The sequence below is a fragment of the Microtus pennsylvanicus genome, chromosome 2, assembly GCF_037038515.1.
Source record: "Microtus pennsylvanicus isolate mMicPen1 chromosome 2, mMicPen1.hap1, whole genome shotgun sequence".
Taxonomy (NCBI): Eukaryota; Metazoa; Chordata; class Mammalia; order Rodentia; family Cricetidae; genus Microtus; species Microtus pennsylvanicus.
The window spans coordinates 68,114,751-68,139,766 of NC_134580.1; the positions used below are offsets into that span (position 1 = coordinate 68,114,751).

Consider the following 25,016-nt stretch of genomic DNA (forward strand, 5'->3'; position numbering starts at 1 on the left):
GCTCCTCCAAGGCTCGGCCAGAGGGGGCGCTGCAGCGCCGACACTCGGCCCGGCCCGCCTCTGCGCGGCGCTCCTGTCGGGTCGGCGCGGGCGGGCGGGCGAGCGAGCGGGCGGCGCCGCGGTGGTACGTTCCCCCAGCCGCCCGCCCCTCCTCCGCGGCCCTCCCCGCGGGTGGTAGGTGCCGGAAGTGCCGCCATTTTGGGGTGTTCTGCTCTGGCGGCAGCGGCAGAGGCGGCGGCGGCGGGACGCGGAGGCTCCCCCGGGACTCGGCCTCAGCAGCGAGGCGGCGGCGGCTGCGGAGGCGTAGGCAGCAGCTGAGGCAGCGGCAGGCTCAGGTGCAGCCGCTGGTGAGTGCGGCGGCCGCAGGATAACGGGCCGCGGGGTGGAGGGAGGGAAGAGGGAGGCTGGAGGGAGGCGCCGCGGGGTGGGTCCTGTTCGGGCAGCTGCGGGTCACAGGGCCCTCCGGGCGCGGTCGCTCCCGGTTCCCCGCACCCCGGGGACCAGGCCGCCTACTGCTCGGGACTCGGGGCCCAGTCGCGTCCTCCCGGCGCGTGCCCCTGCTCCCCGGGAGACCCGCCCTCCTCGTGGCCTTGCCCCGCTCCCTTGCCCTTTGCCTTCACTCTCCAGGCCCCGAGGGCTTGGTTCCAGCACCGCACTCGAGTCCTCCTCTGTGGGTCCGCTGTGTGAGCGTCCAGCTGTCTGCCCGAGACGCCTCTTCCGTGACCCTGTCGCCCCACGTGTTCTTGGTGCCCACCCCTGGGGTGCCCCAGATTCCCGCCCCTGGAAGGCAGCGCTTCTCTCCCAGCTCCGGAGCTCTCCCTGTTCTCGCACCGGATCCGCCTTGGCTCGCCCTCCCCCTTCCCCCCCCCCCCCACATCAGGTGCTCTCCCAGGCAAGGCCTAGTAGCCGGGCTCGAATCTGCACCCAGGAGCGCGGACAGCCCTTGAATGCGCATTCTTCGCTAGGTACCAGGTTTTGGGTTTCAAGTCGGTTGGTGTCTTGGTTTTGGTCGTTCCGGCAGGATGTTTAATTCTCTTAGACCATTGCATGTGCTCTTAAAGAGCTTCTCATAGGTTTAGGGACTGGTTCCCGGGTGGAAAGTGTGAGATTTGCCTGTTTAGCAAAGCGGAATCTTTTTGGTCCTTAGAGTTAATGCTGTATAAAGGCTGTTGATGAGTTTTAAAGTGCGTGGAGGAACTTCACATTTAATTAAAAGGTCTCTTCGCAGTCTTCGATTCTGTGAGTTGAAGAGGTTTTAATCGCACTTTCCCACAGTTTCATTTTCTCTTTAAATCCTTAGTGTGTATGAAGGTATCTCCAAATGGACTTCTTTCTGGTTTTGGCGTTAAAAAGTGTACTTGGAAAATCACGGAGGTTAGAATGGACAAACTGCAGCTACACTGATTTAGTTTTCGTGTTTTAGCTTTATTGTGTGAGACCGTGGCTTCTGAAGCATGACTTTGGGAAGATTGTTTTTAGTAAAGCAAAGCTGGAATTCTCAGCTGTTGCTTTAGCCCTCAAACTTCTGGTTCCTCTTGGTTCCTTCTCAACCACCTGTTCTCTTAAGAATGGCTCTTGGCTCTAGGGAGTAGGTCTCCACTTCTGTCATTCATTCTTACCTTTGCTAGGACGGGTTATCACAGAGAGCTGAGACGTTTTTTCTGATGCCCTCCAAAAGTAAAGTGACTTATTTGCTCGAGGTTATTATAGCAAGTGCTCTCTTTGTATGTTTTTGTTTTTTGAGACAGGGTTTCTCTGTCTACCTTTGCAGCCTGTTCTGGAACACTCTCTCTGTAGGCCAGGCTGGCCTCAAACTCACAGGCCTGCCTCTGCCTTCCGAGTGCTGGGATTGAAGGTGTGCGCCACTATTGCTCAGTTTAGCACTGGTGCTTTTAAAAGACATTGTTTCTTTTTTTTTAAAATTAAACACAGCAGCAGTTGCTATCTTGAGTAATGGTGCTGCTGATTTGCCCTTAAAGATATGATGGAATGGGAAGGGCTCTGGGCTTGAAGTTAGACTACATTATAAAAAATCCTTTTGCAGTTGGTAAGTAGTTGGTCAGATCACTCTTTCATTATGATCTTTAGTTTATTTTAATTTTGAAAATTCTCTAGGAATTGGTGCCCGTCTCACGTGGTGTTAGCTCCAATTCCCTGTGAATGTACATGTGGGCTGATAGTGAAAATTGAAACCAGAATGATTTGTTTATTTTCCTTTTTTTCTTTTGGTTTATTATTTTTCGAGACAGCATTTCGCTGTGAAACCCTGGCTGTTGTGGAATTTTTTAGTCCAGGCTGGCTTCTAACTCACAGAGATTCTCCTGCCTCAGCCTCCCAAGTGCTGGGACTAAAGGTATTTGCCAACGTTGCCTGGCATATCATATCCCACCTCCCCAGGGTTTCCTCTCTGTAACTGCCTTGATTGCCTAAGAACTCACTCTGTAGACCAGGTTGGTCTTGAACTCACAGCAATCTTTCTGCCTCTGCCTCCTAAGTACTGGGAATAAAGGAATGCACCGCCACTGCCCAGCCCCATATGTTCTTTTTAATACAGAAGTTGCAGGTATGAAAGGTACAAGTAAGTCAATTAGGAAGAAATCTTTTTTTTTTTTTTTTTTAGTTTTTTTTTTTCGAGACAGGGTTTCTCTGTGGTTTTGGAGCCTGTCCTGGAATTAGGAAGAAATCTTAACTTTCTGTTTTGTTTTTTGAGACAGGATTTCTTTCTGTAGCTCCGACTGTCCTGGAATTCGCTCTTTACACCAGACTGGTCCCAAACTTAGAGATCCGCCTGCTTCTATCTCCCAGGTGCTAGGGTTAAAAGCATGTGCCACCACTGCCTGGTTGAAATTTTACCCTTCAGAGGTTATGGTTAAATTTTGGTGGGTGAGTTTACAATTTTATACCTCCATCACCCCCTAAAGATGGTGTTCCTGTGTAGTCCTGACTGGCCTACCTCCCAAGTGCTGGAATTATGGTGTATACCACCACATCTTCCAAAATTTGTCTTTATTATCTCCAGCTTTTGGTTTTTTGTTGTTTTTTGTGGTGTTGGGAAGGAAGCTCATGGCCTCCCACAGGTGATAGGCATGCTGTGTACCACTGATTGCTGTCCTAGCCACATCTTTTTCTTTTTCTTGGGGGCAGGGGCCTCATTTTCTGTAGGTCAGACTGGCCTTGAAATTCACGGCAGTTCTGCCTCAGCTGCCCAAGTGCTAGGTTAGGGATGTAAGTCCTCTTGCCTGCCTTATATGTGGTAAAGAGGCATTTATTATTTACCATAGTAGACTTATCCTGATCAGTTAGGTGATGCTTCCTCCCAACCCTGCCATCTTGAATTCTGACCTCCTGCCTCTATCTCCCAAGTGCTAGAATTACAGGAGTAATTAATTCACCAGGCAGTGATAGTTTTAAGCCTTACTAGTAGGCAGTAGGCTTGGTTTGTTTGTTTTTGTTTGATTGTTTTGGTTTTTTGAGACAGAGTTTGCCTGTAATAATCCTGGCTGTCTTTGAATCCATTTTGTAGACCTTGCTAGCTTTGAACTTACAGAGACCTTCCTGCTTCTGTCTCCCAGGTACTGGGGTCAAAGGCAGGTACCATCACCGCCCACCTGGCTTGGTTGTTTTACCACCCACGTTTTATTCTTAAGCATATGTTATTTTCCCGGCTTGTGTGTACACCACATGTGTCTACTGCCCAGGGTTATCAGAAGAGGGTGTGGGGCTCCTAGGAGTTGGAGTTACAGATGGTTTTGAGCCACTGTGTAGGAACTGTGACTCAAACCCAGGTCCTCTAAGCCCCCAGACACAATTTAAATAATGCCTTGTATTTAATATTTTCTGCTCATGAGATAGGCTAGTAGATGCTCCAGTATAGGAGCAGAGAAATCCTCCTTTACTTAAAGAGTGGGTCAGAAGAGTAAGATGAGAATTAACAGAGACCTAACATTTGTTGTATATATGTCCATTGGGTGTTTTTTTTTTTAAATGAAGATTAGGGCTCTGTTGCCAAATATAGACTGTGGGTACTAAATTTAGTGCCCCCCCCTTTTTACTGTACTGTAGCTTCTTTAACTCTCTTTTACTGGGAGACCTGGCCTAATAAGGAACTAGGCTGTTACATGATAACATGATAGCTTGGGGAGAAAACAGCTGTCATACATACACGGGCTCCTCTGCCCAGGGATTTGGGTCTTCCTAACATAAAACTCTGTACTCTTGAAACCAGTGAGTAATAAGGATTTGATTAAATTCTTTCATCTGCCTTCTAAAAAAGTGCTTTATTGTAATACAATTCATATACCATAGAATTTATCCGTTAAAAATACACAACTGAGTAGTTTTAAATTTGGTATTACTGTTTTGTTGCTGTGTCATCTTTGCCATGTCTGTAGCCCTGGCCAGCCTCAAGCTTACTGTATAGATGAGGATGATCTGCCTTCGAGTGCTGCTGCTACAGAAATACACCTGGCCTGTTCAAGTTTTTTTTTTTTTTTTTTTTTTTTTTTGTTTCTTTTGCTTATAGGTTGACCATCCCTTATCCTAAATGCTTGAGTCCATAGATCCAGATATGGTTTGAGGTTCAGGGTGTTTGTTTTTTTCTGAGACAAGGTCTTCCTATGTTGCTCACACAGGTTGTGTCGACCAGGCTGGCCTCAAACTCAGAGATCTGCTTGCCTCTGCCTAATGCTGTGCACGTGTGCGTGAGAGAGAGAGAGAGAGAGAGAGAGAGAGAGAGAGAGAGAGAGAGAGAGAGAGAATATGAGTATTTATGCCACATGCAAGTACCCATAGAAGCTAGAAGAGGGCATTGGATCCTCTGGAGCTAGAGTTACAGGCTGTTGTGAGCTATCTGATGTGGGTGCAGGGAACTGAACTAAACTCCTGCAGAGCAGGAAATGCTCTTAATTACAAAGTCATCATGTATCTCAGGCTAGTCTTGAATCTGCTGTAAATATGATGGTGACCTTGAAAGTCTGGTTCCCTGCTTCTACCTCCCAGATGGTATAATGGGTATAATGTCAGAGGTGCATCACCACTTCAGATTTTTGTGGGGTTGAGGATTGAACCAATACCCAGAGCTTTGTGTATGTAAAGCAAGTATTCCACGAACTGAGCAATATCACAAACTGACTCTGTCATTTTATAATCCCATCAGCAGTGATAAGCATTCCAGTTTTATGTACTTTACAATACTTTTTTCTGTGATTTTGTTGAAAATTTGTACATGTATGTGTAGGTGTGTGCTTGGCATGGTACAGTGTTGAAAGAAAGCCAGAAGACAATTTTTGGGATCCAGTTTTTTATTCTACTAAGAGGGTCCAGGAACTCATGTCATCAGACTTGGCAGTAAGTATTTTACCTGCTGAGTCATCTTGTTGGACTTTATGTTTTAGTAGCCACACTAATTTTGCTTTTATGATTTATTTTTGTTTATGTGTATGAGTATGTATCTGTGTATGACACATGTGTGTACCTGCCCATGCAGGCAAAAAGAGGGTGCTGGATGCCCTGAAGCTGGAGTTAGAGTTGGTTGTGAGCTCTCTGTCCTGTGTAAGTAACTGGGGACCGAACTTGGACTTTGGTCCTTTGGAAGAGCACAGAAAGCACCTTTAATTGCTAAGCCATTGCTTCAGCCCCTTGTTTTGTTTTGTTTTTTGTCGTCATTGTTGTTGTTCATTTTTTTTGTTTTGTTTTTGTTTTTTTGAGACAGAATTTCTCTGTTTTTAGTACTGGAACTAACTCTGTAGACCAGGATGGCCTCAAATTCAGATCTACCTGCTTCTGCTGGGAGTAAAGGCATGTACAACCACAACTTGGCCTTTATTTTAAATTTAAAATTTATTTTATTTTATATGTATGGTTTTTGCCCATATGTCTGTGTACCACATCTGTACCTGGTGTCCTTAAAAGCCAAGTGTTGGCCAGGTGGTGGCACTCGGGAGGCAGGTGGATCTCTGTGAGTTCGAGGCCAGCCTACAAGAGCTAGTTCCAGGACAGGCTACAAAGCTACAGAGAAGCCCTGTCTCGAAAAGCCAAAAAAAAAAAAAAAACAAAACAACAACAACAACAACAAAAAGAAGTCAAGTGTTGTAAGCTGCCATGTAGATACTAGGAACTGAGCCTAAGTCCTGTGGAAGAACAGCAAGTTCCTTTAACCCCTGACCCACTGCTCTTGCCTCTATTTTTTTGTTTGTCTGTGATGTTGCTATATAGCCTAGCCTGGTCTCTGTTATATTCTGGCCCCTACCTCCCCTTTTGGTTTTGTTCTGATTTCGAGTTAGTCTTGTATTTCAGGCTGACCTTAACTTATTATGGTAGAGCTAGGGATGACCTGAACTACTTACTTCTCATTCACTGTCTCCAAGTGCTGGGGTGACACACCCACATACATACATAATAACATGCTGCTGGATTGAGCCCAGAGTTTCATGCCTGCTAGATGAACACTACCAACTGAGCTAGCCCAGGGGTCCCCCTCTGCCCCCATGCACACACATTGTTGAAACAAAGTTTTAGTGTGTAGCTGGAACTGATCTTCCTATTTGATTCCTGAGCGCTGGGATATAGGCTGTTCCGCGCTCACTCACTGTTTATACCTTTAAATCAAAGTTGGTCTTCAGGGTGGGCTGTCATTTACTGGTGCAGCCAGTCTCTTGCCTGGATTCTGTTTGTTATGATGAGGAGCAAAAGAACTACTTTAATTTACTCCTTATGATGATTTGCAGATATTTTCTCCTTTGGTGTTGCTTGCTTTTCTTTCTTTTTTGGCTTTTCGAGACAGGGTTTCTCTGTGGCTTTGGAGCCTGTCCTGGAACTAGCTCTGTAGACCAGGCTGGCCTCGAACTTACAAAGATCCGCCTGTCTCTGCCTCCCTAGTGCCGGGATTGAAGGCGTGCGCCACCACTGCCCAGCAAAAGTTTTTTTTCTTGATAAGATCTTTACCTTTATCTAAAATTGTTTGTATTTGTGCCAGGTCTTGAGTAAGGAGATCAGGACAGTTGGTTTCTATGATGGAGTTGGTTTTTTTCTTCCATCTTTATTTGGATTTGGGCGTCAAACTCAGCTCACTAGACTTGCATGGTGACAGCCAGTTTCTTCTGCCCCTTTTAAAACTTGATTTGGGTGTAGTGGTACATGCCTTTGATCCCAGTACTAGGGAGGCAGAGACAGGCAGATCTCTTGAGTTTGAGGCCAACCTAGGTTACACATAGTGAGATCCTATCTCAAACCGCGCACGCACACACACCACCAACAACAACCACAACCACCTTCACCCCTCAAACCCCAAAACACACACATAAAAAAGCCCAACAACAATTATTTATTTTAGGAAGTGGAGGCAGGTGGATCTCATTTCCATAGCAAGACTCTGGCTCAAAACACCACCATCACCCATCCCTCCTTCACATAAAAACAAAAACTTGGATCTCACAGACTTAGAGGGATGAATGCTAAATGCTAATTTTTTTTACTGTAGCCATATAGCTGGTGGTTTTCTTTTTCTTCTCATTTAGACAGTGTTTTCCTATGTAGCCCGGTCTGATTCAGGCTGGCCTTGAACTCTCAAGCCTTTCTATTAGGGCTGTTATAGATGTACTTCTATGCTTGGAGGTTTCCTTTCCTTCCTTCCTCCCTCCCTCCCTCCCACCCTCCCTCCCCCCCCCCCCCCCCCAACCTTTCTCTTTGGTTTTTCATGACAGAGTTTCTCTGTAGCTCTGGCTGTCCTGGAACTTAGTCTATCGACCAGACTGGCCTTAAACTCACAGGCATCAGCCTGTTTCTGCCTCAGGAGTGCTGGAATTAAAGTTGGGTAGTAAAAGTGCCACTCCAAAGCCCAGCTTTCAGAGCTGTTCATTCAGTTTTTCCTTTTTCTTTTCTTTCTTTCTTTCTTTCTTTCTTTCTTTCTTTCTTTCTTTCTTTCTCTTTCTTTTTTTATTTTATTTTTTTTTTTGTTTTCTCAAGACAGGGTTTCTCTGTTGCTTTCGAGCCAGTCCTGGAACTAGCTCTTGTAGACAGACTGGCCTCGAACTCACAGAGATCCGAGTGCTGGGATTAAAGGTGCGCGCCACCACGGCCCGGCAAGCTTTTCAGTTTTTAATGTTGTCTTCAGTTTTTGTAAGGTCAGTTGTTTGACTTACATAACATTGCTGTTCTTCAGAAAAGAATCTCCAGATTAGGAACTGTGGCTAGTTTCTCTTACTTTTTTTGTTTCCTGTGAGTGAAAGCAAATTCTAGCAGAGAATAGAGGAACATGTGGTATTTGGTGATAATGTATAAGGTAGGGTAGCTAATAGTCTACTCTGAGTGGACAGGTTTTTTGTTTTTTTTGTTTTTTTTTGACCCATCTTTATTTGGATATATATCTATATTAAAATTTTTGGTAGTTTTGTACAGATAATTTACTGTGGCCTTTCCCGGTTTCTTTGTGCTTATATCTTTTGTTTGTGGGATACACTCTTCTCACAAATCTCCTTTACCAACACTGTAGTCACACACTTCCCTTCCGGGGTAAATTCTGTCTTGGTGGTGGTGGTGCTGCTGACTGTTAGCTAGGTTGGAGAGGGTTAATACTATGGAAAACCCTGTGCTATTTATTAGCTATTTGCCTTATTCCAACTGCCTTCTAAGCAAAAGGCTTGTAGGGACCAAGGGGTAGAAGGATGATAGGATAGTGGTGACAACTTGAATTTATAGCCATTTGACGTTTATTAGCTAACTGATGATTTCTTCCTGATTAATCAATACTGGTTATGAATATAGAGTCAGTTTTAGTTGCATGAGAGACTTTCAAGGATATTTCACAGGTGCTATTTATGTAGTAAAAGATTATTTATTTGTTAGGTCCTTCCTGTCTTAGGGTTTCTATTGTTGTGAAGAGACACCATGAGCAGGGCACCTCTTATAAAGGAAAAAATTTAATTGGGTGACTTATCAGTTTCAGAGGTTTAGTCCATTATCATGATAGGACATGGCAGCATGCAGGCACAGGAAGTGAACGGAGGGTTACACAGAGAGTAGCTTGAGCAAAGCAGCCTGCCTCCAACAAGGCCACACCTTCCAGTAGTGCTATTTCCTATGAGCTTATGGGCCGGTTACATTTAAATACCACAGCTCCCTATTTTTAGTGATAATGAAGGAACACAGGGCCTTGCCCATGTGGTAGATAAGCCTATACCTAATTGAAATATCCCAAGCTCTTCCTTTACTTGTTTTGGGACAGGATCTCAACAATTTTCCAGGCTGGCCTTGAGCTCTTGATTCTCTTTCCTTAGTTCTCTGTAGTAGCTATGATTTCAAACCTGTGCCACCAACCCCTGCTAGGTCCCTATTTCTTTTGTTTTGTTTTTCCGAGACAGGGTGGTTTCTCTGTGTAACAGTCTTGGCTGTCCTGTAACTTGGTAGACCAGGTTGGCCTTGAACTCACAAAGATCTCTCTGCCTCTGCCTCCCAAGTGCTGGGATCAAAGGCATGTGCCACTAAGTCCTTTTAAATGCTCATGGTTTGAGTGGAACTCAGTAATGTAGGTTGAGTGTCACTTGAGGCTTTAAATAAAGGGTGAGGATGAGTGGCTTTGTGCTCAGTTGATGGAGTCTCTATGGTGTGGGTTTAATTAGTAATTTCATAAATTATCTGTAATGGGAACGTCAGTGTTGTTTTTCTCTTTGAGGAATGTTAATGAGGGAGGTTATGAAAAGGAGAGTTTAGCACTTCTAATTTGATTGTCTTCCTTTGAATTTGGGTGGGTTTTGTTTTGTTTTTAAGTAGAAAGACCAGAGAAATGTGGATTCTTTTTTGTTTGTTTTATTTTTTAAGACAGGTTCTCACTATGTTGCTCTGGTTGTCCTGGAATGTACTATGTAGCTAGAACATGCTGGCCTTGAAATAGAGATTGACTTGTTCCATTACACCCCACCTTTGAAAAGTCCTTTTAATGAGCAGAAATTAAAATTAAATAAGTAGATTTGTATGCAATTAGTAAAGTATAGATTTGTAATTTATAAAAAGCTATAAGATGTTTGTTACTAGACCAAAGTGTGTTTGTAAGTATACATACTGTGTTGAGAGCCACTTTGTTTTTCTGATTAAATTACGTACATAGAGAAGATTCATAAATGGTCTGTTTGCTTTTTTTCCCTTATGCTCGGGTGTAATGTGTGTATGGTGTTGAACTGAATGCTGTGCACAAAGGAAATACAGTCCCCCTGTTTACTAATATCAGGGCCTTGCATAGAGTAAATATTTGTTGAGTGCTAAATTATCTGGTAGAGTCGCTTTTTATGTTTGAAACAGTTTAGGATTAAGGACTAGGAAGAGGAAGAAAACATTGACATTCTATGACTTTAAGTCATTATCTCCTGAAGTTAGAGTATTTTAAAGCCTCAAGCAATTTTATGACAATAATGTAAGCAACTTTTGTAGGGGGGGGTTCTAGGATGGAGTTTCTCTGTAGGCAGCTTTTTGTTAAAAGGTAGTTTCTGCATTGTTTAGAATTTGTGGCATATAAAAGCTTTGTAAAGCTCTGTAATCTTGAAACATACTGTATACCAACCTTTATTTTTCTTAGATTTATTTATTTAATGTGCACTAGTATTTTCTGTAGATAGTCTGTGTGAGAATGATGGATTCCTTGGAACTGGAGTTACAGCTGTAAGCTCCATGTGGGTGCTGGAAATTGAACCCAGGTCCTCTGGGAGAGCAACCAGTGCTGTTAGCCACTGAGCCATCTCTCCAGTCCCGTTGTATACCAACTTTAACAAGGTCAGGACAGTCACGGTTTTGGCTTTTCTGTAGTGCAAAAGAAAAAAGAAAATTTGACATACAGCTGGCAGTCTGTGTTCTTTTGCTTTTCTGGGCCAAGATAGGATTTTCTAAGGAAAGTGTTAATCATTAATAAAAACAAAGAAGGACCTAGGAGTTTGTACCTCTCACATCCTGTAGGCTGAATCTCCTTTTTGTTTTTAGATTGTATGCTATTAAACTAAACTATCCTCTGATCTTGTCTTCCTGTTTCCATTCAAGTTTATGAGAGATCATGAGAAGACACTTTGATATAGTGATTGTTTTTATTGTATGCTGTTTCTTTTTAATAGCTCCTGGACACTGCTTTGAGGACAATTAAAAAGAAACAGCTTATAGACCTTTGCTAAACTAATTTGGTTATAGATGGAGCTGGGAAACTGAAAACAACCTGTGAAAGAGCTACAACAGAGCTTAGCTGAGTAAATGAGACACCAGAGTCTGAGCCGCCCTTCTCGATGCCTGCACCTGCCGGTCAGCTGCCCCAGTCTCTTTTATTGGTTTGTTTCTCTGCAGCCCTGGCTGTTCTGGAACTCACTTTGTAGATCAGGGTGGTCTCCAACACAGAGATCCACCTTCCTGGTGCTGGGATTAAAGGTGTGTGCCATCACTGCTCGGCTGACATTTATACAATAAAGCAAGCTTTTTTTGGTTTTTAGCATATCTTGGTAATACTTATATTTAGTCTTTAAAATTATTAATTACTATTTGAAATCAGTGATAGGCTTTTAAGAACATATGGGTATTGTTTGAACTTTTTTCTTTTTTTCTTTGAGACAGGGTTTCTCTGTAGCTTTGGAGCCTGTCCTGGAACTAGCTCTTGTAGACCAGGCTGGCCTCGAACTCACAGAGATCTGCCTGCTTCCGCCTCCCGAGTGCTGGGATTAAAGGCATGCACCACCACCGCTCGGCTTTTTTTTTTTTTTAGATTTATTTATAACTTATATGCTGTTCTGTCTGCATGTATGCCTGCACACAGGGCACCAGATCTCATTACAGATGGTTATAAGCCACCATGTGGTTGCTGGGAATTGAACTCATGACCTCTGGAAGAACTGCCAATGTTCTTAACCACTGAGGAATCTCTCCAGCCCCACCGCTTGGCTTCTTGAACATTTTTTCACTGTGCTTTTCTAGCTTTCATGTCCTTGTGGATTTGCTGTTCCAGATTGTTGCTGTGAAATCGCACTGCTTTGAACTGTTACTGTAATTCTGAGAGAGTCTCATTGTGTGGCCCTGGATGTCCTGGAGCTCAGAAATCCACCTGCCTCTGCTTCCTAAACGCTTCAATTAAAGATGTGTGTCATCACGCCCTGCTTTTTTTTAAATTATTTAAGTTCATTGTCTGGTGTAACTGCTGTGGGATGAGACATCTGTAGAAAAACTTAAGTGTTCTAGGAAGCTTACAAATTATCAATTTTTTTTTTTTTTTAGAATTCTGAGCACTGTGTTTTTCTGAATAAACTACATTCATAGAGCAGATTTTCCTTCCTTCTTTTTCTTGATACAAAGTTTTCTCTGTGTTGCCCTGGCTGTCCTGAAACTCACTTTGTAGACCAGGCTGGGCTCCAGCTGAGATCCACCTGCCTCTACCTCCTGAGTACTGGGATTAAAGGATGATGCTCTACTACCTTCCCACTTAAAATTTTTGTGCATATGGATGTTTTGTTTATGAGTTTGTTTTTGTACCACGTGCATCTGGGTGTCTTCAGAGACTAGAAGAGGGCATTAGATTTCCTAGAACCAGAGTCACAGACTCAGACTGTTGTTAGTTGATATGTGGGTGCTGGGAATCAAACCAGGGACCTCTGAAAGAGCAGCCAGTACTTTTCACTGCTGAGCCATTTCTTCAACCTCTGATCTGTTAAGATATCGTCTAAAGTTAATCCTTTAGTCTCTTGGGAAGCAGAGGCAGGCGGCACTGTGAGTTTGAGGCCAGCATGGTCTACTGGTCCACAAGTTCCAGAACACCCAGAGCTGTTCCAAAGAGAAACACTATCTTGAAAAAAACAAAGATATCTTTTAACAGTCTGGGTATAATGTCACTTCTGTAATTCCAGCTGTTTAGGAGGCTGAGGCATGAGGATCACAAGTTCAAGGATAGCTAGAAAAGTTAAGACTGCTTAAAAATTTTAACAAGAGGGTTGGAGGCATAGCTTAGTGTGCTGGGACTCAAGTTCAGTTTTTAACATTCCCTGAGTGATTCGTACCCTTGTAACTCCAGTTGTAGGGGATCCTCTGCTGCCTTCTGACACCAGGCATGCATGTTGTGCATGTACATGCATGTAGGCAAAACACCTATACACAGTAAATAAATACAAATATTAAATGAGTATGGGCTAGGGATGTAACTGATAAAATGTGTGCCTAACGTACACAGATCTTTAGGTTTAATTCCTAGTACTACAAAAACTAAAACAGCCCAAAGGAATGGATCTTCTGGGAGCTGAATTTCAGTGCATATTGGTTGAGAGTGGCATTTTAATCTTGCTGATTTTATCACCATTGTCTATCATAGCAATTTGGAAGGCAGTCTTGGAATTTGAACATAAACCTCTATGTTTCATAACAGTTTTTTTTTTCTTTTCTTTTCTTTTTTTTCTTTTTTTTGGTTTTTCGAGACAGGGTTTCTCTGTGGCTTTGGAGCCTGTCCTGGAACTAGCTCTTGTAGACCAGGCTGGTCTCGAACTCACAGAGATCCTCCTGCCTCTGCCTCCCGAGCGCTGGGATTAAAGGTGTGTGCCACTATCGCCCGGCTAACAGTCTTTTTTTTTTTTTAATAATTTGTTTCTTATTTTATGTGCATTGGTGTTTTGCTTGCATTTATGTCTATGTGGGATTGTCAGATCTTGGAATTACAGACAGTAGTGAACTGCCATGTAGGTGCTGGGAATTGAACTCGGGTTCTTTAGAAGAGCAGTCAGACCTCTTAACCACTGAGCTATCTCTCCAGTCCCCAGTAGTGTAGTCAGTTTTGCTACAGATCTATGAGTTTTATTTTTATAATGTATTTGAAATTTTATTTTGTGTGTATGAAAGTTCTGCCTGTATGTATGTTCTGTCTCTGTATGTATCTGAACCTTATGTGAGTGTAGTGTTTGTGGAGGCTGGAACAGGGTATTAGATTCTTGGGAACTAGAGTTATAGAGGCTTATGAGCCTTCTTGTTGGTGCTGGGAACCAAACCCAGGTCCTCTGCAAGAGCCTCAAGTGCTCTTAACCACCTAGCCACCTCTCCAGTCCTTTAACCCCATCCTTCTTTTTTTGAGACTCCTGTAATATAAATCTCAAATACTGGGATTATGTACATCACCAGTATCTACAATATCTGTCAGACTGAAAATGTTTCTAACAATAATAAAGGAAAACTGAAGTCTCTTGAAGTTAAACTTTAAACTCTTAATTATAATACCAATACTTATAGATACTGTGCTTGTGTGGAAAGAAATGAAAACATAAAATATTGAAATGCCAATTTAACTTTTTTAGGGGGCGGTTTCGAGACAGTTTCTTTGTAGCTTTTGGAGCCTGTCTTGGGACTTGCTCTGTAGACCAGGTTTGCCTCGAACTCATAGATATCTGTCTGTCTCTGCCTCCTGAGTGCTGGAATTAAAAGTGTGTACCACCACTGACTGGCTTTTTTTTTTTTTTTTTTTTTTTTAGAGATGGGTTTGGGGGATTTGGGTTAGGATCTTGCTATATAACCTAGGTAAACTGGAAGTAATTCTGAATCAGCCTTTTTAGTGCTAGGATTACATTACAGCAGTGTGGCACCACACTACACCTAGTTTGGTGTGTGTGTGTGTGTGTGTGTGTGTGTGTGTGTGTGTGTGTGTTTTCGAGACAGGGTTTCTCTGTGGCTTTGGAGCCTGTCCTGGAACTAGCTCTTGTAGACAAGGCTGGTCTCGAACTCACAGAGATCCGCCTGTCTCTGCCTCCCGAGTGCTGGGATTAAAGGCGTGCGCCACCACCGCCCGGCTTTCACCTAGTTTGTTTTTATGAACAGAGGAGGATTAAGTCTTGAATATATTTGAGTCTTTCAAGAAAGAGCTAATGATAATTTTATTAAGTATTTATTCAGAATTGTGTGTTATGTGGTAATACTTAAATGCGTGTGCTGAAGAAAAGTTAGATCAGCATTCTGAATTGCTAGATCGAGAACATCAAAAGAAAAAAGCCTGCTGGATCCACCCCCAGGAATCCTAGTGAGTCTCCATGGTAACAACCTCCTTGCTTACAACTTGTCACTGTGTAGCTGTCACTGAGGTTCAAAGAAAAGCCAGTATCAAGCACTGTATGGCATTAACTACTGATAAAATAATGTTGCACATTTGCAGTGTACCAGGAATAGAAAAGAAATTTAAGGGTTTAATTTATTTGTTCTGTTAACTAAAAGCTTTAAAAGGCTGCCTAATTGCAGTAAGGTGCATCAATGGGAACTGGGTGAGTGGCAAAGGAGGGTTAGAAATCTTAGAGACTTTTTTTTCCTTTCAGTTTGCAACTGAGGAAATAAGATGAGGAAAATGAAATGCCATACTTAGGTTCACATAAAGGCAGGGGCAGAATTTCAGCCAAGCTTTTTTTTTGAGTTTCCCTTCTAGTGTATGCTTTCTGTCCATTCATTAGCTCTACTTTTAATACTGAAATCTCAGTTTTGGAGGTTAGAAAGACCTGAGAGATCATGCGTAGAATCTTTTTGCGTGTATGTGCCATGTACACATATGATGGTTGTCAGTATGGAGGTCACAGGCTAACTTGGGGAGAGTTCTTTCCTTCAACAGTATAGATTCCTTCTTAGGTTGTCAGCCTTAGTGACTAGTCCCTTTTCCCTTTACCCATTGAGCCACCTTGCTGTGCTTACTGCTGGAGTTGTAAGGGAAGTCTGTTTGTGTGTGTTTCTTAAAGCTAGATGCTTTGGGTTTTTTTTTTTCTCTGTAGATCAGAATAATTCTCAAAAAAAATTTTTTTTTTAAATTAAGACAGTTTATCTCTACTCAAGTCATGCTTGTCAGTCTTGAGAAGACAGGTAATTTCTGTAAGACGAATTGAGTTATGTCATGCCTAAACCCTAGAACTTTGAAAAGATAATGCCATATTTGGAATAAGTTCTTTAATAAGTGGGGAGGAATATGTGAGAACAAATGCTATATTGAGCTTAATGTACTTTCTAATAAACTTAATAAGGTGAAATGACTATTAACTAAAGAGCCACACTCCCTAAAAAAGGCCTTTAGTATTTTGTTTTTTCTTAAGCCAGTTTCATGTTGCCCAGTCTGTCTTCAAACTTACTACATAGTAGAGGTGGGCCTTTATTCCTTTTCCTGCTCTGTACCCTCCTTAATGTCAAAATTATAGACTTACCCCACACTGTGTGGTTCTCTCTGGTTTGGAATGCCCCGTGTAGTCTGGCTTTGAACTCACCAAGACCTACCTGCCTTTGCTTCTTGCATGCTGGGACTAAAGGTATCTATTACTACTCCTGGATCTGAAATATAGCTAAAGCAGAATCAGAAACCAAACAGGCAGATTGTTCTATTTTTGTGATGTGTTTGACCGCTTTTATCTTTGTTTAAAATATGAGCACATTTAGATGGATATTGTGGTACATAGCTGAAATTCTAGTATGTGGGAGGCTGAGGCAGGAGGATAAGAAATTCAACTCCAGTTACATAGGAAGTTTGAAGTCAGCCTGACATACATGAACCTCCTCCCCCAGGAATAAAAAAATTAAAACTAAAGTAGGTACATTTATTTAGAAAATGGAGTTTGACCAGGTGGTGGTGGCTCATGCCTTGTAGGTGGATCTCTGAGTTTGAGGCCAGGCTGTTCTACAAAGCTAATTCCGGGACAGCCATGGCTGTTACACAGAGAAACCTATCTCAAAAAACAAACAAAAATTCAAGGTTATTTATATCTTTTAACTTAAGCAAATACAAACATGCATTTATTTTTGTCTTACAGAAAACCAAAGTGAAAATGCTGTTGGCAGCTTTTTGCCGTCTTCAATAGAATAGAGATTGCTGTACTGAAAATGTAGTGAGGCTAGGACTGCACATCAATAGTTAAGAGTGTTTGTCCATAAAAAACATTATATGAGAGTCTTGTTTATGTAGCCCAGTTAACCTCCAATTTAGGATGCCCCTGTTTCTGCTTCAAGAATACTGATTGGGTTATAGGTGCATGCGTCAGCAGATCCAGCTCTGGAGTTTGATCCAGGATTTTGTTTTCTACTGTCTATTTTTTTTATATATATTTATTATGTATACAATATTCTGTCTGCATGTATGCCTACAGGCCAGAAGAGGGCACCAGATCTCATTACAGATGGTTGTGAGCCACCATGTGGTTGGTGGGAATTGAACTCAGGACCTTTGGAAGAGCAGGCAATGCTCTTAACCACTGAGCCATCTTTCCAGCCCAGCCCAAGATATCTTTAAACTTGCTCTGTAGCCAGGGCTGAACTTGAGTTCATGATCCCCATGTTTTCCTCTCTCAAGTGCAGAGATTATAGGTAAGTGCTGTCACGTCTGGCTTTTTGAACTTTTAAGATTTTGGAAGTTGAAAACCATAGCACTTTTCTTGTATTCAGGGTATAATCGGATACATTAATTGTTGGTTGTGAACCTTAAATCTAGCCTTTTCCTGAAGTGTTCCTTTCCCTAATTCTAAAATATCTATCATTAGTCTTATTTGACCAGTGGATTTTCTTTTGGACATAAAATCTCCCTAGTTAGCTGGCCTGGAACTATATATGTACCTCTTTTTATTACATTTATTTGTGTGTATGTATGTGCAAGTGTGTGCGTGCTGAAGGGAGACTAGAGGACAGTTTTCTTCTTCCACCAGGTAGTAGTGACCTGGAATCTTATTCAGGTCCTCAGGCTTTTGTGGCAAGTGTTTTTTTTGTTTTGTTTTGTTTTTTTTAATCTGTCAAGCCATCTGAACCAGCCCTGGCTTTTTGCTTTGTTTTGCTTTTTGAGACAGACTTGCTATGCATTCCAGGCTGACCTAGAACACTTGTGTGTCTTCCTGTCTGTGCTATCTGTGGATGATGCTGTGATTATAAATGATATATTATAGGCTGACCTGGAACACTTGTGTGTCTTCCTGTCTGTGCTATCTGTGGATGATGCTGTGATTATAAATGATGGCAGATGTGCTTTGCCATGCCTACCTCTCATTGAGTTCTTGTGAGCTGGTAGGTGGACTGAGTGTTTTGACTCTAATAGGTTTCTTAGTGATACAGGATGTGCTTGTCATCTCTTGACTCCTGCCATTGTAGTCTAAGTTGTTCTTCAGTGGTAATGGGAGTACTGAGGATTGAACTTGGAGCCTCATTTTTTTTTTATGTGTAGAATGTTTGTTTTGCTTGTCTGTGTGCTGTGTGTACAGTGTCTGTGGAAGCCAGAAGAGGACATTGGAATCTCCGGAACTTAATTGAACTTAATTGAAGTTACAGATGTTTGTTAGTCAGTACTGGGAATTGAACCCTGATCCTCTGAAAGTGCATCCAGTGCTCTTTGCTGCAAACTGTTTCTCCAGCCCTGCTGCATTGTTCTTAAAGTTTGATCCTTCTAATCCCACACATCTGTTCCTTCTTTTTAGCTCTGGAACTGGCTGTTTTCTCCCCCTCCCCCCCCCCCCTTTTTTTTTTCTGTACTGGGGATTGAACTCAGTGTTCTATCACCAGGCCCAGCTGATAGTGTTTGAATTCTAAACATCCATATGCTGTAAGCTAGGAAAAAAGAGAAAAGAAAACACCATTTTCTCTAGACTACCGTGGGGTCAGCCGTCTTTGCCATATTTTCTGGTCTTTGTTAAAGCCTTCTTCCAGTGGGCCCACATGAAAGCACATCCTCACTAGCAATCTTGACTATAGCCTCCATTTACAGGTTGATTCACAGTGGGAAAGAGAACCGTATTTGGAATTTATTTTTCTGAAGTGTGAATTTTCTTGTCTTTCATCTCTTCGCTTTTTATATTCTTTGCACCTCTTACTTGGGCTTGTACCTTCTCCATAGTTGACTGTTATACCATCTTTGGGGCTACAAAATAAAAGTTAGAAGATTTTAAAGTTCTTAGAATAATGTCGCCCACATTGCACATATGTCATATTTTGAATTTACTAGCTAAGTCTCCAGTTATATGCTTTATATACAGTTTGTTCAGCATATTGACTTAGGTTGCTATGAGAACTCAAAAATGTTAAGGCTTAAGTTGCTAAGTATTTTTTTCCCCATTTTTCTCTTACTGTTTTAGACAGAGGCTAGTCTTGTTTTGTTTTGCCATTTTTTTGTTTTGTTTTGCAGGTCCACATTATGTGATTCCAGCTGGCCTGTACTCACCATGTAGATCAGATGGGCCTCTGCCTTCTGAATCTTGAGATTAAAGGCATGTGCCACCATGCCCAGCTTTGGTTTTGGTTCTGACAGGGTCTCTTTATTTAGTTCTGGCTTTTCTGGAGCTTGCTATGTAGACCAGGCTGGCCTCAAACTACCTGCCTCTGCTTCTAGAGTACTGGGATTAAAGGCTTGTGCCACCATGCCTAGCCTTGTTTTTGTTTTAAGATGTCCCTTTTTTTCTGGAGATAGGGTCTAAAGAGCCCAGGCTGGCCCCAAATTCCATGTCTAGGTAAGGCTGGTTGTGAATTCCTGCTCTTTCTGCCTCAGCTTCCCAAGTGCTGAGATTGCAGGTATGTATGTATGCCCTGCTAATAGTTTTCATCAGTTGAGGTATAGAGCCCTCTCTCTGTAGATTGCTCTTCTTGCTCATAATATAATAATTTCTTTGTTTTTAGTAAGGTCTCTATTTTAGTCTTGGTTTTCCTCTCTCACTGTGTGTCTTGTGTTACTTCTTTTGACTTTGAGACAGAATCTTACTCTGTAACCTGTGCTAGCCTTGCTAAATAAACTCTGAGCAATCCTTTTTGCCTTCTGAGAGATAGAATTAAAGGCATGGGTCACTTTTCCCACTTTACTTCATTGATTCAAGGTTAGGAGTAGAAGTAGAAAACTGAGCAAGACATAGTAGAAGATAGAAGTAGGAAAAACCAGAAAGTCAGTGTTGTTCTTTTTTAAAAATGCTCCAAGATCCCCGCGGTAGTAGGCAGCAGAAATGGCTGCTGGTCCCAGAGCGGTGGCCCGAGCGGTGGCGGCAGGCCATGTGGCTGCAGACAGCAGGCCCTGGGAGCAGCCAGTCCCAGGCAGAGACGGCTGCTGGTCCCAGAGCAGTGGTGGCGGGCCATGTGGTAGCAGGCAGTGGGCCCCAGGCAGAGACAGCTGCTGGTCCCTGAGCAATGGCTGGTCCCAGGCAGGGAGACATGGCAGGCGGGCAGAAGACAGAAACGTGGATAGACACGACATGCAGGGTAAGGTTGAATGTTTATTCTGGGGGTTATGGAGGAGGAAGGGTGAAGGGGGGGCAGAGAGAGAGGGAGAGAGAGAGAGAAGAGGAGAAAGAGACAGAGAAGGGGGAAGCAGAGAAGTGCGGAGAGAGGCAGAAGCGAAGCTGCCTCTCCGAGAGGAAGATGGAAAAGAGCAAGCTCAGGCTGGAAGCTGAAGATCAGCCTGCCTCAGCAGATGGGGGAGAGAGTGGGCGTGGCTTGTCTCTTAAAGGGACCAAAACCATAACATTCCCAGGTCTTCCTTATAATAAAAAGCACGCACGTCAAGGAAGCAGAAAAGGAAGGGCCCAAGATGGCTGCAGGCAGGTCAGAGGTAATGGGAGTGGGCGTGGCTTGTCCCTTAAAGGGTCAGGAAAGTACAACAGTAAGGGCCAGCCTTAGTTACACATAGCAAGTGGATAGTAGTCTCGGATACATGACATGCTTAAGGTGGGGGGCAGAAGTGAGAAACTTTATTTATTTAAATGGATTTGATAAAGGGTTATCCAGAGGTTTATTTTTTAGCATATGTAAGTCCTTTAGGATGAATCATCCTACTCAGTAAGTCATGGTCTAAAATTTCTTTCAAACTTTAAAAAAAAAATCATGCAAAAAAAGTCATGCCTAAGAAGCCGGGCGGTGGTGGCGCACCCCTTTAATCCCAGCACTCGGGAGGCAGAGGCAGGCGGATCTCTGTGAGTTCGAGGCCCACCTGGTCTAAGAGCTAGTTCCAGGACGGGAACCAAAAGCTAAGGAGAAACAAACAAACAAAAAAAAGTCATGCCTGACTGGTGGTGTCACATGCCTTTAATTCCAGCACAGGGAGGTCTTTGAGTTCAAGGCCAGCCTGATCTACAGAGCAAGCCTGCCTCTGTCTCCTGAGCACTGCGGGTAAAAGTGTGCACTGCAGTGACATTTCATTTGTATTTTAATAAATAAAGCTTGCCTGAAGATCAGAAAAGTAAAACAGCCACACTGGCCAGCCTTACAGACCAAGCAGCAATGACACACACCTTTAATCCCAGCAACCGCACTCGTTTACCATAGAAGCCCTGCAGTAGTCCAGGTACAACGTGCTTAATCCCAGATCTAGAGAGGATTATAAAACGGGAGGAGACACCTCTCCGTCTCAGTCTCATTCTGAGGTTTCCTGGAGGCAAGATCACCATTTTCGGACTGAGGTCGCGGTAAGAGCCGGTGGCTGGCTGCTTTATTTATTAAAATACAAATGAAATGCCACTGCAGTGCACCCCCACCACTACCCAGCTCTGATTCTGCCTCTTTTTTTTTTTAATTTTGTTTTTATCTGGTGTGTGAACAGAATGCCTGTGTGAGAGGTAATTACCCTTTCAGTAATGTCCTCCTTTCAGCAACCATGTATGGGTAGAGCTGCTCAGTTCCCTGCTCCTCCCTCTTGAGTGCAGAGCAGAGGCCGCTCTGCGGAAGCTGCTGCTCCACTTTGCAGCTTTCTATATTTGTACAGCAACAGCAGGAGCAGCCCACTAGCTAGGCAGTGCAGTTATCCTGTGCAATCCGCATTGCCTCAGACCTGCTCAGGATTCAGCCAGGGCTTGGTTTGTGTTCTTAACCTGCGTCTATCTGTCTGTGTACGCTTTTTGTGGAAGACTAAGGCTTTTAAGTAAAAGGTGACTGACTTGTTTGTCTTTTTTTTGTTTGGTTTGTGTAGATTTGTCAGTAGAGAACTGAGGAATGTGGGCCTGCGGGGAGGACAGAGCTGTAGTTTGCAAACAACCTCTTGAAGAGCAGGTGCCAGGCTGGTGAGTTTAGCGTCAGGAAGTCTACATTACCTTGGAAACATGGCTCACTGAAGAAGTGCCTTAGACAGATCACAGAGACCAGTCTTAAAGGTGGGACTGAACATACTTTCTGATGTAAATGGAATATAAGGCTGAAAAACCAGCTCTCTGAAGAGTGTGTGTTCCTCTCTTTGAGAGTGGCACAGTAGGACTCTTATTTGGCCTTTTGCTGAGAAGAGCTGTGGAGAATGCCTGGTTATTTCTGGTTTTGCAGCTGCCTCTGCTGTTCTGGATTCACAGTGCTTTGCAAAGTTTTTCCTAACAGGCCTTGTAAGGCCTTGTGATATCACACCTATTTAGGGAAAGGGGGACATGATCTGTAGCTTTCAGGCAATTTTCCAAGCTACTAATGTTGATACAGTTTTAAAGACTTTGTTGGCTTGTTCTGTTGTTTTAATGAATTATTTAACTTAATTGGCGATTTCAATCTTGATCATCTTATCTAAAGTGAAGTTGTTTTACTGATTCCTTTTACTTTCTTCCCCCACCTCATCCTTGTGAGTCACAGTCTGTAGAGCTGGGGGCAGAACTTGTCAGCTGAGGGGAACAAGAAAGTTTGCTGTACGTGGTTATAACTGGCTCCTTCGGAGATGAAGACTTTAAATGCTGGAAAAACAGCTTTACTGGGGCAACTTCTATGGGTCCTGTATTCCGCATGACATTCTAAAATACTGACTGTAGCAGTGTGTTTGCTTAATTGCCCCCTTTGCCATTTTTAGTGCCCATCAAATTTTCCTGTTGTATTGTTTTCTCAATTATGCCACGAACTACTATGTAGGGGGGCTGTCTTTGTTGTTTGTGTTGTTTGAGACAGGGTCTTGTGTCACCCTGGCTGTCCTTGAATTTACTATGTAGACCAGTCTGGCCCCCAACTCGCAATGCTTGGTTTTTACAGCTCAGCTTTAGCAGCTGATATTATGGAAGCATGTTTATGTTATAGTTTTCTCTTTGTTTTTGGTCTTTTTGGGTTTTTCGAGACAGGGTTTCTCTGTAACAACAGCCCTAGCTGTCCTGGAACTACTAGCTCTTGTAGACCAGGCTGGCCTCGAACTCACAAATCCACCTGCCTCTGCCTCCTAAGTGCTGGGGTTAAAGGTGTGCGCCACCACCACCCAACCTGTTTTTGGTATTTTAATAATTTTATGTTGGGCGGTGGTGGCGCAACAGCCTGGTCTATAGAGCTAGTTCCAGGACAGAGAAACCCTGTCTCGAAAAACAAAACAATAAGAGTTTTATAAATTTCCACTCTCATTACTACTGTTATTATTTTGCTTTTTCAAAATAAGATTTCTCTGTAGTACTGGCTGGCCTGGAACTCACTCTGTATACCAGGCTGGACTTGAATTTAAGAGATCTTCCTACCTCTGCCTCCTGTGCTGGGATTAAACACATGTGCCACCATGCCCAGTTCCAGGCCTTATTTATGTGTATCCACTTTGAAAGCTTCCACAAATTTATTTTGATATGATGATGAGAGGGGGAAGAATAAATTTCAAAGGGAGCTGGAGAGATGGCTTAGCGGTTAAGAGCACTGCCCGTTCTTTCAGAGGTCCTGAGTTCAATTTCCAGCAACCACTTGTGTGGCTCACAGCCATTTGTTATAAGATCTGGTGCCCTCTTCTGGACTGCAGGCATACATGTAGACAGAACACTGCATACATAATAAATCTTTAAAAAATAAATTTCAAGGAAGAAGAGAAATTGGGCTAGTGAAGTGGCTCTGTGATTAAGAGAACTGGCTGCTTTCCCAGAGGACCTGGTTCATTTCCCAGCACCCAGTAGCAGCTCACAACCAGAGGATCTAATGCCCTTTTCTGACCTTCATGGGCATACACGTGGTGCACACATTTACTTGGAGACAAAACACTCATGAAATAAAAAGTTTTACTATTCACTAATGGGGGCATTCAGGACAGGGTTTCTTTCTGTATTCCTGGCTGTCCTGGAACTAGGGTGGCCTCAAACTCACATAGATTGGTGTTGTTGTGTTATGTCTGCCTCTCGAGTGCTACGGTTAAAGCACATGCCACCAACCACGCAGCTTAAAAAAAAAAAATAAAAGAAATGTACTTAGGACCTGTGATCAAATAATGAGAAACACTGTATACCTAGATGCTAACAGGCCCAGTTGGAGGCTGTTCTATTAGTTGAACATTGCCTTCTTACCTCTCTCTCATGTCTCAATACTTGAACCTGATATTTTATTTTTAATTTTATATGTTTGAATGTTTTGGCTGCATGTATGCCTGTACCATTGCATGCATGTAATGCCTGGAGAGGCCAGAAGAAGGTGTTATACCCTTAACTAGAATTACATAGATAGTTGTGGGCCACCATGTGGGTGCTGGGAATTAAACCCAGGTCCTCTGGCAGAGCAGCCAGGGCATGACTGTTGAGCCATCTCTACACCCTCACACTGTGGGTTTTTTTTTTTTTTAATGTTGAGTTTTGTATCCTGTTTACTTTGCTAAGTGTACAGCAGATCCAAGAGTTTTCTAGTGGAGTCTTTAGTTAGGGTCTTTTAAGTATAAAATCATATCTCTTACAAATAGAGGTACATTTGCTTATTTGTATCCTTTTTCTATTCAGGTAACCATTTTGAAGAGATATAACCATCTTGCTAAAGATTAAAGCTTTCTGAAACTTAATGTTCCATAGACACCAAATTTAGCATCCACAATAACAGTAGCAAATGCTTATTTGAGTTCTTTACATGTTGTGCGTTTTTTAAGTGATTTTTATTGAGCACTACATTTTTCTCTGCTCCCTCCCTGTCTCTCTCCCCTCCCCACTTCAGCCCTCCCCCAAGGTCCCCATGCTCCCAATTTACTCAGGAGATCTTGTCTTTTTCTACTTCCCATGTAGATTAGATCTATGTAGGTCTCTGTTAGTGTCCTCATTGTTGTCAAAGTTCTCTGGAATTGTGGTTTCTAGGTTGGTTTTCTTTGCTTTATGTTTAAAAACCACCTATGAGTAAGTACATGTAATAATTGTCTTTCTGTAGTAGCCTGCCTCCCCCCC

General features: G+C 42.9%; 1 protein-coding gene across 10 annotated transcripts in view; it reads left to right on the plus strand.

Moving 5' to 3' along the window:
• The first annotated feature begins 208 nt into the window (after positions 1–208).
• The window catches only part of Celf1 (CUGBP Elav-like family member 1), a 70,644-nt gene continuing 45,836 nt past the window's right edge, over positions 209–25,016 (plus strand). For 6 of the 10 annotated variants that reach the window (XM_075961278.1, XM_075961279.1, XM_075961271.1 and 3 more), the window contains exon 1: positions 220–347. The gene's annotated coding sequence lies outside the window, so the exon portion shown is untranslated. Of the gene's footprint in view, positions 348–25,016 lie in introns of all 10 variants that reach the window. The other 4 variants (XM_075961274.1, XM_075961275.1, XM_075961277.1 and 1 more) reach the window with 1 other exon arrangement.